Below are 13911 nucleotides of genomic sequence, written 5' to 3' on the forward strand. Positions count from 1 at the left end.
AGGCGTATCTTACACACAGCACCCAAAATGACAGATTGAATTTATTATTATAGAAGATATAAATATATATGACAGCAGAGCCGGCCAATTGAGATGTTCACAATTGCGCGTTGCATCTAGCTTTGAAGTGGGTCCGTGAAAATCAGCAGGAAGTGCATTTTGAAGGTGGAATTGCTATGATTTTTCATAGTGTGGTGACATGATAGTGACTTTACATTTCTTTGACCTTTTGTAACGAGATGTGGGATACCCATTGAAAGCCTTGTCGAATTTCAAGTGGACCTGAACTCAGAACGTCCTTTCTGCTCTAAAAGATACGCAACAGCATAATAACCTTTAAACAAGAAAAATTTCTTTGTTACAGCTAATAGAAATCCTAAGATAAATCTGCACTGTTTCTACTTCCTGACTGATGGAAGCAGACATATTGTTAACAGCCTGTGCTTTCAAATGAGCTTATCTGCCATTGGCAGTCATGTGACCCAGGGTGATCACCACAACTAGTGATTAGACACAAATAAGGGGGACAGGCTAAAGCCTCTAAATACATATACAGGGTGCATTTCTCTATTTTCTCCTTCTTTCCTGTGCAAGAGTTCTGGTCCACGTTAAAAGCCTTTGGCAGCCATGAGAATCCAAGTCATTTGTATCAGAGTACAATGTGTGTTGGTATGCTACATGTAAGGGCCAAAGAAGGAATGTGCCACCCCAGATGGGACTCGAACCCACAATCCCTGGCTTAGGAGGCCAGTGCCTTATCCATTAGGCCACTGGGGCATGCTGTAGAAGTGCAGCAAGTAGGCTTTTGCTCCACAGAGACTGCACAATGCCTCTTGCAGCAAATGAGTTGCAAATGGACGTACTTCTTTTCCTTGTGTTGTGCCATGGATTTTGCAGGTGATATAGCTCTTGCCAGCTTCCTCCACTGCTCTTCAACAAGCAAAAGCATTGGTCTCATTCTTTTTGGTCCTCACTCAAAACAAGCTTCCCTTGTTGGGCAATGACAGCTCCTGCGTGTGTTACACCCTGAAAAAGGGAATTATAAAGAAGAACTCCATGAGCATGCTTCCTCTGCCTGCATCATGTCTGATGAGAATGTTTATTCAAATAAAATCTTATATAGCATAGAAAAAGGTTTTCAATAAGAACTTTTCCACAATAACATCCAGTTCTCGTCCATTTAACAGTCATATAAAAGTGCAAATACAAAAGCAATTCTTGCTGATAAAGATGCATTAACTTTGCTGGCTGATCTTCATAACTGCATAGATTCCCTGTGACACGAGGTTCCAGCATGGCTGACTGCAGGGAGTCACTAAACACACATGTGGCTGCACACTAGCTCTAATGCATTTACAATAAACACATTATTCCTACAGATCTGTGAGTTATAAGGCTTCATGTGAACACACACATTACATACTGGCTGTGAGGCCTGATCTGCTCTTCTTCTGCAAATCACTAACATGGCTGAGTGCTGGTAGCTTAATATATAGCACATATAGTACTGAAATGACTGAATTAGCTAGCTTTCTAATATACAGTATAACTCCCTGATAGATAACACCTATACACTAAAATGGCTGAATGGCTAGCTGCCTGATATATAACACATACAGCACTGCTCAGTTTAACCACAGCAAATATCTGCTTCACATACATTCAACATGTTCATAAGTTGTTCATATAACATACAATAGCTGTCTAGCAATCACTGAATTCACTTTGATCTCAAAGTATGGATAAAATACCTGAAAAAGGGAATTATAAAGAAGAACTCCATGAGCATGCTTCCTCTGCCTGCATCATGTCTGATAAGAATGAGGCAGCAGGCCACGAGCCTCCCCTTAGGTACTTTCCCCAGGTCAACAAGTTGCTAAACATAAACAGACTCAGGCAATAGATAGCCCAAATCCTGATCCTGTATTTCAGCCTGTTATCTCCACAGATATTTCAAAGAATAGGATTATTTTCAAATAGCTTATTGGGAAGTTACTGCTTTACAGATTTTTCTACACAAAAATCAGTCTATTACACGTGTAGCAGTGGCATACTGGCACCCTTTGGCTTGAATGTTTTGGGTCATAGGAGAAAGGTGATTAAAGGAAGCAAAAGGGCAACTATCTCTGCTCCAGGTGAGACTCGAACTCACAACCTCGGCATTGCTCAACAGATACTGTCTTATAAGTACCGCGCGCTAACCGATTGCGCCACTGGAGCTCCGTTGCTGCTGTTGGGGAGGTGCCTTTATCACCAGGACACTTGGCCTGTGATGCGTAACTCGTTAAAATGAAGCACATGTCATAAATCATTATAAGACCAAGTCAATTGTTTGTTAAGAAGAAAACCGGTAGAAGACAGGGAGCGTTTGTCCAAATCAGCAAGCCAAGGTGACTATTAAGATCATCTCCATAGAGGTGAGTGGACTTCAATGGAGGCTTGACACAGACTAGGAGCACACAATCACACTTTTTTTGTGGTGGTGAGAGAATAGGCCATGAGAGCAGGCTTTGAAAGCCATGAATACCTCTGAAAAGGTGTGAGATCATTCTGGTCTGCTGCTAAATGTGCATGTTCCTACTGCATATAAGGCGATAATAAGGAAAAGCACACCTATCTCAAGTCATGTTTTATCCCCAGCAGGTGCCACTCCTCCAGAGTCGCAATGCAGTCGGCTGAGTTGGGCAGACTACACATGCAGGCATGATGCAGGGAATCCCTGGGGTATTTACTGGGCAAGGCGTATCTTACACACAGCACCCAAAATGACAGATTGAATTTATTATTATAGAAGATATAAATATATATGACAGCAGAGCCGGCCAATTGAGATGTTCACAATTGCGCGTTGCATCTAGCTTTGAAGTGGGTCCGTGAAAATCAGCAGGAAGTGCATTTTGAAGGTGGATTTGCTATGATTTTCCATAGTGTGGTGACATGATAGTGACTTTACATTTCTTTGACCTTTTGTAACGAGATGTGGGATACCCATTGAAAGCATTGTCGAATTTCAAGTGGACCTGAACTCAGAACGTCCTTTCTGCTCTAAAAGATACGCAACAGCATAACAACCTTTAAACAAGAAACATTTCTTTGTTACAGCTAATAGAAATCCTAAGATAAATCTGCACTGTTTCTACTTCCTGACTGATGGAAGCAGACATATTGTTAACAGCCTGTGCTTTCAAATAAGCTTATCTGCCATTGGCAGTCATGTGACCCAGGGTAATCACCACAACTAGTGATTAGACACAAATGAGGGGGACAGGCTAAAGTCTCTAAATGCATACACAGGGTGCATTTCTCTATGATCTCCTTCTTTCCTGTGCAAGAGTTCTGGTCCACGTTAAAAGCCTTTGGCAGCCATGAGAATCCAAGTCATTTGTATCAGAGTACAATGTGTGTTGGTATGCTACATGTAAGGGCCAAAGAAGGAATGTGCCACCCCAGATGGGACTCGAACCCACAATCCCTGGCTTAGGAGGCCAGTGCCTTATCCATTAGGCCACTGGGGCATGCTGTAGAAGTGCAGCAAGTAGGCTTTTGCTCCACAGAGACTGCACAATGCCTCTTGCAGCAAATGAGTTGCAAATGGACGTACTTCTTTTCCTTGTGTTGTGCCATGGATTTTGCAGGTGATATAGCTCTTGCCAGCTTCCTCCACTGCTCTTCAACAAGCAAAAGCATTGGTCTCATTCTTTTTGGTCCTCACTCAAAACAAGCTTCCCTTGTTGGGCAATGACAGCTCCTGCGTGTAGCAGTGGCATACTGGCACCCTTTGGCTTGAATGTTTTGGGTCATAGGAGAAAGGTGATTAAAGGAAGCAAAAGGGCAACTATCTCTGCTCCAGGTGAGGCTCGAACTCACAACCTCGGCATTGCTCAACAGATACTGTCTTATAAGTACCGCGCGCTAACCGATTGCGCCACTGGAGCTCCGTTGCTGCTGTTGGGGAGGTGCCTTTATCACCAGGACACTTGGCCTGTGATGCGTAACTCGTTAAAATGAAGCACATGTCATAAATCATTATAAGACCAAGTCAATTGTTTGTTAAGAAGAAAACCGGTAGAAGACAGGGAGCGTTTGTCCAAATCAGCAAGCCAAGGTGACTATTAAGATCATCTCCATAGAGGTGAGTGGACTTCAATGGAGGCTTGACACAGACTAGGAGCACACAATCACACTTTTTTTGTGGTGGTGAGAGAATAGGCCATGAGAGCAGGCTTTGAAAGCCATGAATACCTCTGAAAAGGTGTGAGATCATTCTGGTCTGCTGCTAAATGTGCATGTTCCTACTGCATATAAGGCGATAATAAGGAAAAGCACACCTATCTCAAGTCATGTTTTATCCCCAGCAGGTGCCACTCCTCCAGAGTCGCAATGCAGTCGGCTGAGTTGGGCAGACTACACATGCAGGCATGATGCAGGGAATCCCTGGGGTATTTACTGGGCAAGGCGTATCTTACACACAGCACCCAAAATGACAGATTGAATTTATTATTATAGAAGATATAAATATATATGACAGCAGAGCCGGCCAATTGAGATGTTCACAATTGCGCGTTGCATCTAGCTTTGAAGTGGGTCCGTGAAAATCAGCAGGAAGTGCATTTTGAAGGTGGATTTGCTATGATTTTCCATAGTGTGGTGACATGATAGTGACTTTACATTTCTTTGACCTTTTGTAACGAGATGTGGGATACCCATTGAAAGCCTTGTCGAATTTCAAGTGGACCTGAACTCAGAACGTCCTTTCTGCTCTAAAAGATACGCAACAGCATAACAACCTTTAAACAAGAAACATTTCTTTGTTACAGCTAATAGAAATCCTAAGATAAATCTGCACTGTTTCTACTTCCTGACTGATGGAAGCAGACATATTGTTAACAGCCTGTGCTTTCAAATGAGCTTATCTGCCATTGGCAGTCATGTGACCCAGGGTGATCACCACAACTAGTGATTAGACACAAATGAGGGGGACAGGCTAAAGTCTCTAAATACATACACAGGGTGCATTTCTCTATGTTTTCCTTCTTTCCTGTGCAAGAGTTCTGGTCCACTTTAAAATCCTTTGGCAGCCATGAGAATCCAAGTCATTTGTATCAGAGTACAATGTGTGTTGGTATGCTACATGTAAGGGCCAAAGAAGGAATGTGCCACCCCAGATGGGACTCGAACCCACAATCCCTGGCTTAGGAGGCCAGTGCCTTATCCATTAGGCCACTGGGGCATGCTGTAGAAGTGCAGCAAGTAGGCTTTTGCTTCACAGAGACTGCACAATGCCTCTTGCAGCAAATGAGTTGCAAATGGACGTACTTCTTTTCCTTGTGTTGTGCCATGGATTTTGCAGGTGATATAGCTCTTGCCAGCTTCCTCCACTGCTCTTCAACAAGCAAAAGCATTGGTCTCATTCTTTTTGGTCCTCACTCAAAACAAGCTTCCCTTGTTGGGCAATGACAGCTCCTGCGTGTAGCAGTGGCATACTGGCACCCTTTGGCTTGAATGTTTTGGGTCATAGGAGAAAGGTGATTAAAGGAAGCAAAAGGGCAACTATCTCTGCTCCAGGTGAGGCTCGAACTCACAACCTCGGCATTGCTCAACAGATACTGTCTTATAAGTACCACGCGCTAACCGATTGCGCCACTGGAGCTCCGTTGCTGCTGTTGGGGAGGTGCCTTTATCACCAGGACACTTGGCCTGTGATGCGTAACTCGTTAAAATGAAGCACATGTCATAAATCATTATAAGACCAAGTCAATTGTTTGTTAAGAAGAAAACCGGTAGAAGACAGGGATCGTTTGTCCAAATCAGCAAGCCAAGGTGACTATTAAGATCATCTCCATAGAGGTGAGTGGACTTCAATGGAGGCTTGACACAGACTAGGAGCACACAATCACACTTTTTTTGTGGTGGTGAGAGAATAGGCCATGAGAGCAGGCTTTGAAAGCCATGAATACCTCTGAAAAGGTGTGAGATCATTCTGGTCTGCTGCTAAATGTGCATGTTCCTACTGCATATAAGGCGATAATAAGGAAAAGCACACCTATCTCAAGTCATGTTTTATCCCCAGCAGGTGCCACTCCTCCAGAGTCGCAATGCAGTCGGCTGTGTTGGGCAGACTACACATGCAGGCATGATGCAGGGAATCCCTGGGGTATTTACTGGGCAAGGCGTATCTTACACACAGCACCCAAAATGACAGATTGAATTTATTATTATAGAAGATATAAATATATATGACAGCAGAGCCGGCCAATTGAGATGTTCACAATTGCGCGTTGCATCTAGCTTTGAAGTGGGTCCGTGAAAATCAGCAGGAAGTGCATTTTGAAGGTGGAATTGCTATGATTTTTCATAGTGTGGTGACATGATAGTGACTTTACATTTCTTTGACCTTTTGTAACGAGATGTGGGATACCCTTTGAAAGCCTTGTCGAATTTCAAGTGGACCTGAACTCAGAACGTCCTTTCTGCTCTAAAAGATACGCAACAGCATAATAACCTTTAAACAAGAAAAATTTCTTTGTTACAGCTAATAGAAATCCTAAGATAAATCTGCACTGTTTCTACTTCCTGACTGATGGAAGCAGACATATTGTTAACAGCCTGTGCTTTCAAATGAGCTTATCTGCCATTGGCAGTCATGTGACCCAGGGTGATCACCACAACTAGTGATTAGACACAAATAAGGGGGACAGGCTAAAGCCTCTAAATACATATACAGGGTGCATTTCTCTATTTTCTCCTTCTTTCCTGTGCAAGAGTTCTGGTCCACTTTAAAAGCCTTTGGCAGCCATGAGAATCCAAGTCATTTGTATCAGAGTACAATGTGTGTTGGTATGCTACATGTAAGGGCCAAAGAAGGAATGTGCCACCCCAGATGGGACTCGAACCCACAATCCCTGGCTTAGGAGGCCAGTGCCTTATCCATTAGGCCACTGGGGCATGCTGTAGAAGTGCAGCAAGTAGGCTTTTGCTCCACAGAGACTGCACAATGCCTCTTGCAGCAAATGAGTTGCAAATGGACGTACTTCTTTTCCTTGTGTTGTGCCATGGATTTTGCAGGTGATATAGCTCTTGCCAGCTTCCTCCACTGCTCTTCAACAAGCAAAAGCATTGGTCTCATTCTTTTTGGTCCTCACTCAAAACAAGCTTCCCTTGTTGGGCAATGACAGCTCCTGCGTGTAGCAGTGGCATACTGGCACCCTTTGGCTTGAATGTTTTGGGTCATAGGAGAAAGGTGATTAAAGGAAGCAAAAGGGCAACTATCTCTGCTCCAGGTGAGACTCGAACTCACAACCTCGGCATTGCTCAACAGATACTGTCTTATAAGTACCGCGCGCTAACCGATTGCGCCACTGGAGCTCCGTTGCTGCTGTTGGGGAGGTGCCTTTATCACCAGGACACTTGGCCTGTGATGCGTAACTCGTTAAAATGAAGCACATGTCATAAATCATTATAAGACCAAGTCAATTGTTTGTTAAGAAGAAAACCGGTAGAAGACAGGGAGCGTTTGTCCAAATCAGCAAGCCAAGGTGACTATTAAGATCATCTCCATAGAGGTGAGTGGACTTCAATGGAGGCTTGACACAGACTAGGAGCACACAATCACACTTTTTTTGTGGTGGTGAGAGAATAGGCCATGAGAGCAGGCTTTGAAAGCCATGAATACCTCTGAAAAGGTGTGAGATCATTCTGGTCTGCTGCTAAATGTGCATGTTCCTACTGCATATAAGGCGATAATAAGGAAAAGCACACCTATCTCAAGTCATGTTTTATCCCCAGCAGGTGCCACTCCTCCAGAGTCGCAATGCAGTCGGCTGAGTTGGGCAGACTACACATGCAGGCATGATGCAGGGAATCCCTGGGGTATTTACTGGGCAAGGCGTATCTTACACACAGCACCCAAAATGACAGATTGAATTTATTATTATAGAAGATATAAATATATATGACAGCAGAGCCGGCCAATTGAGATGTTCACAATTGCGCGTTGCATCTAGCTTTGAAGTGGGTCCGTGAAAATCAGCAGGAAGTGCATTTTGAAGGTGGATTTGCTATGATTTTCCATAGTGTGGTGACATGATAGTGACTTTACATTTCTTTGACCTTTTGTAACGAGATGTGGGATACCCATTGAAAGCCTTGTCGAATTTCAAGTGGACCTGAACTCAGAACGTCCTTTCTGCTCTAAAAGATACGCAACAGCATAATAACCTTTAAACAAGAAAAATTTCTTTGTTACAGCTAATAGAAATCCTAAGATAAATCTGCACTGTTTCTACTTCCTGACTGATGGAAGCAGACATATTGTTAACAGCCTGTGCTTTCAAATGAGCTTATCTGCCATTGGCAGTCATGTGACCCAGGGTGATCACCACAACTAGTGATTAGACACAAATAAGGTAGACAGGCTAAAGCCTCTAAATACATATACAGGGTGCATTTCTCTATGTTCTCCTTCTTTCCTGTGCAAGAGTTCTGGTCCACTTTAAAAGCCTTTGGCAGCCATGAGAATCCAAGTCATTTGTATCAGAGTACAATGTGTGTTGGTATGCTACATGTAAGGGCCAAAGAAGGAATGTGCCACCCCAGATGGGACTCGAACCCACAATCCCTGGCTTAGGAGGCCAGTGTCTTATCCATTAGGCCACTGGGGCATGCTGTAGAAGTGCAGCAAGTAGGCTTTTGCTCCACAGAGACTGCACAATGCCTCTTGCAGCAAATGAGTTGCAAATGGACGTACTTCTTTTCCTTGTGTTGTGCCATGGATTTTGCAGGTGATATAGCTCTTGCCAGCTTCCTCCACTGCTCTTCAACAAGCAAAAGCATTGGTCTCATTCTTTTTGGTCCTCACTCAAAACAAGCTTCCCTTGTTGGGCAATGACAGCTCCTGCGTGTAGCAGTGGCATACTGGCACCCTTTGGCTGGAATGTTTTGGGTCATAGGAGAAAGGTGATTAAAGGAAGCAAAAAAGCAACTATCTCTGCTCCAGGTGAGGCTCGAACTCACAACCTCAGCATTGCTCAACAGATACTGTCTTATAAGTACCGCGCGCTAACCGATTGCGCCACTGGAGCTCCGTTGCTGCTGTTGGGGAGGTGCCTTTATCACCAGGACACTTGGCCTGTGATGCGTAACTTGTTAAAATGAAGCACATGTCATAAATCATTATAAGACCAAGTCAATTGTTTGTTAAGAAGAAAACCGGTAGAAGACAGGGAGCGTTTGTCCAAATCAGCAAGCCAAGGTGACTATTAAGATCATCTCCATAGAGGTGAGTGGACTTCAATGGAGGCTTGACACAGACTAGGAGCACACAATCACACTTTTTTTGTGGTGGTGAGAGAATAGGCCATGAGAGCAGGCTTTGAAAGCCATGAATACCTCTGAAAAGGTGTGAGATCATTCTGGTCTGCTGCTAAATGTGCATGTTCCTACTGCATATAAGGCGATAATAAGGAAAAGCACACCTATCTCAAGTCATGTTTTATCCCCGGCAGGTGCCACTCCTCCAGAGTCGCAATGCAGTCGGCTGAGTTGGGCAGACTACACATGCAGGCATGATGCAGGGAATCCCTGGGGTATTTACTGGGCAAGGCGTATCTTACACACAGCACCCAAAATGACAGATTGAATTTATTATTATAGAAGATATAAATATATATGACAGCAGAGCCGGCCAATTGAGATGTTCACAATTGCGCGTTGCATCTAGCTTTGAAGTGGGTCCGTGAAAATCAGCAGGAAGTGCATTTTGAAGGTGGATTTGCTATGATTTTCCATAGTGTGGTGACATGATAGTGACTTTACATTTCTTTGACCTTTTGTAACGAGATGTGGGATACCCATTGAAAGCCTTGTCGAATTTCAAGTGGACCTGAACTCAGAACGTCCTTTCTGCTCTAAAAGATACGCAACAGCATAACAACCTTTAAACAAGAAACATTTCTTTGTTACAGCTAATAGAAATCCTAAGATAAATCTGCACTGTTTCTACTTCCTGACTGATGGAAGCAGACATATTGTTAACAGGCTGTGCTTTCAAATGAGCTTATCTGCCATTGGCAGTCATGTGACCCAGGGTGATCACCACAACTAGTGATTAGACACAAATGAGGGGGACAGGCTAAAGTCTCTAAATACATACACAGGGTGCATTTCTCTATGTTCTCCTTCTTTCCTGTGCAAGAGTTCTGGTCCACTTTAAAAGCCTTTGGCAGCCATGAGAATCCAAGTCATTTGTATCAGAGTACAATGTGTGTTGGTATGCTACATGTAAGGGCCAAAGAAGGAACGTGCCACCCCAGATGGGACTCGAACCCACAATCCCTGGCTTAGGAGGCCTGTGCCTTATCCATTAGGGCACTGGGGCATGCTGTAGAAGTGCAGCAAGTAGGCTTTTGCTCCACAGAGACTGCACAATGCCTCTTGCAGCAAATGAGTTGCAAATGGACGTACTTCTTCTCCTTGTGTTGTGCCATGGATTTTGCAGGTGATATAGCTCTTGCCAGCTTCCTCCACTGCTCTTCAACAAGCAAAAGCATTGGTCTCATTCTTTTTGGTCCTCACTCAAAACAAGCTTCCCTTGTTGGGCAATGACAGCTCCTGCGTGTAGCAGTGGCATACTGGCACCCTTTGGCTTGAATGTTTTGGGTCATAGGAGAAAGGTCATTAAAGGAAGCAAAAGGGCAACTATCTCTGCTCCAGGTGAGGCTCGAACTCACAACCTCAGCATTGCTCAACAGATACTGTCTTATAAGTACCGCGCGCTAACCGATTGCGCCACTGGAGCTCCGTTGCTGCTGTTGGGGAGGTGCCTTTATCACCAGGACACTTGGCCTGTGATGCGTAACTCGTTAAAATGAAGCACATGTCATAAATCATTATAAGACCAAGTCAATTGTTTGTTAAGAAGAAAACCGGTAGAAGACAGGGAGCGTTTGTCCAAATCAGCAAGCCAAGGTGACTATTAAGATCATCTCCATAGAGGTGAGTGGACTTCAATGGAGGCTTGACACAGACTAGGAGCACACAATCACACTTTTTTTGTGGTGGTGAGAGAATAGGCCATGAGAGCAGGCTTTGAAAGCCATGAATACCTCTGAAAAGGTGTGAGATCATTCTGGTCTGCTGCTAAATGTGCATGTTCCTACTGCATATAAGGCGATAATAAGGAAAAGCACACCTATCTCAAGTCATGTTTTATCCCCAGCAGGTGCCACTCCTCCAGAGTCGCAATGCAGTCGGCTGTGTTGGGCAGACTACACATGCAGGCATGATGCAGGGAATCCCTGGGGTATTTACTGGGCAAGGCGTATCTTACACACAGCACCCAAAATGACAGATTGAATTTATTATTATAGAAGATATAAATATATATGACAGCAGAGCCGGCCAATTGAGATGTTCACAATTGCGCGTTGCATCTAGCTTTGAAGTGGGTCCGTGAAAATCAGCAGGAAGTGCATTTTGAAGGTGGAATTGCTATGATTTTTCATAGTGTGGTGACATGATAGTGACTTTACATTTCTTTGACCTTTTGTAACGAGATGTGGGATACCCATTGAAAGCCTTGTCGAATTTCAAGTGGACCTGAACTCAGAACGTCCTTTCTGCTCTAAAAGATACGCAACAGCATAATAACCTTTAAACAAGAAAAATTTCTTTGTTACAGCTAATAGAAATCCTAAGATAAATCTGCACTGTTTCTACTTCCTGACTGATGGAAGCAGACATATTGTTAACAGCCTGTGCTTTCAAATGAGCTTATCTGCCATTGGCAGTCATGTGACCCAGGGTGATCACCACAACTAGTGATTAGACACAAATAAGGGGGACAGGCTAAAGCCTCTAAATACATATACAGGGTGCATTTCTCTATTTTCTCCTTCTTTCCTGTGCAAGAGTTCTGGTCCACTTTAAAAGCCTTTGGCAGCCATGAGAATCCAAGTTATTTGTATCAGAGTACAATGTGTGTTGGTATGCTACATGTAAGGGCCAAAGAAGGAATGTGCCACCCCAGATGGGACTCGAACCCACAATCCCTGGCTTAGGAGGCCAGTGCCTTATCCATTAGGCCACTGGGGCATGCTGTAGAAGTGCAGCAAGTAGGCTTTTGCTCCACAGAGACTGCACAATGCCTCTTGCAGCAAATGAGTTGCAAATGGACGTACTTCTTTTCCTTGTGTTGTGCCATGGATTTTGCAGGTGATATAGCTCTTGCCAGCTTCCTCCACTGCTCTTCAACAAGCAAAAGCATTGGTCTCATTCTTTTTGGTCCTCACTCAAAACAAGCTTCCCTTGTTGGGCAATGACAGCTCCTGCGTGTAGCAGTGGCATACTGGCACCCTTTGGCTTGAATGTTTTGGGTCATAGGAGAAAGGTGATTAAAGGAAGCAAAAGGGCAACTATCTCTGCTCCAGGTGTGGCTCGAACTCACAACCTCAGCATTGCTCAACAGATACTGTCTTATAAGTAGCGCACGCTAACCGATTGCGCCACTGGAGCTCCGTTGCTGCTGTTGGGGAGGTGCCTTTATCACCAGGACACTTGGCCTGTGATGCGTAACTCGTTAAAATGAAGCACATGTCATAAATCATTATAAGACCAAGTCAATTGTTTGTTAAGAAGAAAACCGGTAGAAGACAGGGAGCGTTTGTCCAAATCAGCAAGCCAAGGTGACTATTAAGATCATCTCCATAGAGGTGAGTGGACTTCAATGGAGGCTTGACACAGACTAGGAGCACACAATCACACTTTTTTTGTGGTGGTGAGAGAATAGGCCATGAGAGCAGGCTTTGAAAGCCATGAATACCTCTGAAAAGGTGTGAGATCATTCTGGTCTGCTGCTAAATGTGCATGTTCCTACTGCATATAAGGCGATAATAAGGAAAAGCACACCTATCTCAAGTCATGTTTTATCCCCAGCAGGTGCCACTCCTCCAGAGTCGCAATGCAGTCGGCTGAGTTGGGCAGACTACACATGCAGGCATGATGTAGGGAATCCCTGAGGTATTTACTGGGCAAGGCGTATCTTACACACAGCACCCAAAATGACAGATTGAATTTATTATTATAGAAGATATAAATATATATGACAGCAGAGCCGGCCAATTGAGATGTTCACAATTGCGCGTTGCATCTAGCTTTGAAGTGGGTCCGTGAAAATCAGCAGGAAGTGCATTTTGAAGGTGGATTTGCTATGATTTTCCATAGTGTGGTGACATGATAGTGACTTTACATTTCTTTGACCTTTTGTAACGAGATGTGGGATACCCATTGAAAGCCTTGTCGAATTTCAAGTGGACCTGAACTCAGAACGTCCTTTCTGCTCTAAAAGATACGCAACAGCATAACAACCTTTAAACAAGAAACATTTCTTTGTTACAGCTAATAGAAATCCTAAGATAAATCTGCACTGATGGAAGCAGACATATTGTTAACAGGCTGTGCTTTCAAATGAGCTTATCTGCCATTGGCAGTCATGTGACCCAGGGTGATCACCACAACTAGTGATTAGACACAAATGAGGGGGACAGGCTAAAGTCTCTAAATACATACACAGGGTGCATTTCTCTATGTTCTCCTTCTTTCCTGTGCAAGAGTTCTGGTCCACTTTAAAAGCCTTTGGCAGCCATGAGAATCCAAGTCATTTGTATCAGAGTACAATGTGTGTTGGTATGCTACATGTAAGGGCCAAAGAAGGAATGTGCCACCCCAGATGGGACTCGAACCCACAATCCCTGGCTTAGGAGGCCAGTGCCTTATCCATTAGGCCACTGGGGCATGCTGTAGAAGTGCAGCAAGTAGGCTTTTGCTCCACAGAGACTGCACAATGCCTCTTGCAGCAAATGAGTTGCAAATGGACGTACTTCTTTTCCTTGTGTTGTGCCATGGATTTTGCAGGTG

The 13911-nt window shown here is 44.0% G+C and overlaps 13 non-coding genes across 13 annotated transcripts; all 13 read right to left on the reverse strand.

Annotated features, from left to right (window-relative positions):
- Positions 1-704: 704 nt before the first annotated feature.
- TRNAR-CCU (transfer RNA arginine (anticodon CCU)) lies at positions 705-777 on the reverse strand. Its single transcript has one exon. It is a non-coding gene; the product is annotated as a tRNA-Arg (tRNA).
- A 1350-nt stretch (positions 778-2127) lies between these two features.
- On the reverse strand, positions 2128-2220 carry TRNAI-UAU (transfer RNA isoleucine (anticodon UAU)). Its single transcript is given in 2 exon segments — positions 2128-2163; positions 2183-2220. It is a non-coding gene; the product is annotated as a tRNA-Ile (tRNA).
- Positions 2221-3442: 1222 nt separating this feature from the next.
- Positions 3443-3515, reverse strand: TRNAR-CCU (transfer RNA arginine (anticodon CCU)). Its single transcript has one exon. It is a non-coding gene; the product is annotated as a tRNA-Arg (tRNA).
- A 327-nt stretch (positions 3516-3842) lies between these two features.
- On the reverse strand, positions 3843-3935 carry TRNAI-UAU (transfer RNA isoleucine (anticodon UAU)). Its single transcript is given in 2 exon segments — positions 3843-3878; positions 3898-3935. It is a non-coding gene; the product is annotated as a tRNA-Ile (tRNA).
- Positions 3936-5157: 1222 nt separating this feature from the next.
- On the reverse strand, positions 5158-5230 carry TRNAR-CCU (transfer RNA arginine (anticodon CCU)). The gene has a single exon. It is a non-coding gene; the product is annotated as a tRNA-Arg (tRNA).
- Positions 5231-5557: 327 nt separating this feature from the next.
- TRNAI-UAU (transfer RNA isoleucine (anticodon UAU)) lies at positions 5558-5650 on the reverse strand. The gene is given in 2 exon segments: positions 5558-5593; positions 5613-5650. It is a non-coding gene; the product is annotated as a tRNA-Ile (tRNA).
- Positions 5651-6872: 1222 nt separating this feature from the next.
- On the reverse strand, positions 6873-6945 carry TRNAR-CCU (transfer RNA arginine (anticodon CCU)). The gene has a single exon. It is a non-coding gene; the product is annotated as a tRNA-Arg (tRNA).
- Positions 6946-7272: 327 nt separating this feature from the next.
- On the reverse strand, positions 7273-7365 carry TRNAI-UAU (transfer RNA isoleucine (anticodon UAU)). The gene is given in 2 exon segments: positions 7273-7308; positions 7328-7365. It is a non-coding gene; the product is annotated as a tRNA-Ile (tRNA).
- A 1222-nt stretch (positions 7366-8587) lies between these two features.
- Positions 8588-8660, reverse strand: TRNAR-CCU (transfer RNA arginine (anticodon CCU)). The gene has a single exon. It is a non-coding gene; the product is annotated as a tRNA-Arg (tRNA).
- Positions 8661-8987: 327 nt separating this feature from the next.
- On the reverse strand, positions 8988-9080 carry TRNAI-UAU (transfer RNA isoleucine (anticodon UAU)). The gene is given in 2 exon segments: positions 8988-9023; positions 9043-9080. It is a non-coding gene; the product is annotated as a tRNA-Ile (tRNA).
- Positions 9081-10702: 1622 nt separating this feature from the next.
- On the reverse strand, positions 10703-10795 carry TRNAI-UAU (transfer RNA isoleucine (anticodon UAU)). The gene is given in 2 exon segments: positions 10703-10738; positions 10758-10795. It is a non-coding gene; the product is annotated as a tRNA-Ile (tRNA).
- Positions 10796-12017: 1222 nt separating this feature from the next.
- TRNAR-CCU (transfer RNA arginine (anticodon CCU)) lies at positions 12018-12090 on the reverse strand. Its single transcript has one exon. It is a non-coding gene; the product is annotated as a tRNA-Arg (tRNA).
- A 1625-nt stretch (positions 12091-13715) lies between these two features.
- On the reverse strand, positions 13716-13788 carry TRNAR-CCU (transfer RNA arginine (anticodon CCU)). Its single transcript has one exon. It is a non-coding gene; the product is annotated as a tRNA-Arg (tRNA).
- Between the last annotated feature and the right edge of the window lie 123 nt (positions 13789-13911).

This window comes from Hyperolius riggenbachi, chromosome 3, assembly GCF_040937935.1.
Source record: "Hyperolius riggenbachi isolate aHypRig1 chromosome 3, aHypRig1.pri, whole genome shotgun sequence".
NCBI classification, from domain to species: Eukaryota; Metazoa; Chordata; class Amphibia; order Anura; family Hyperoliidae; genus Hyperolius; species Hyperolius riggenbachi.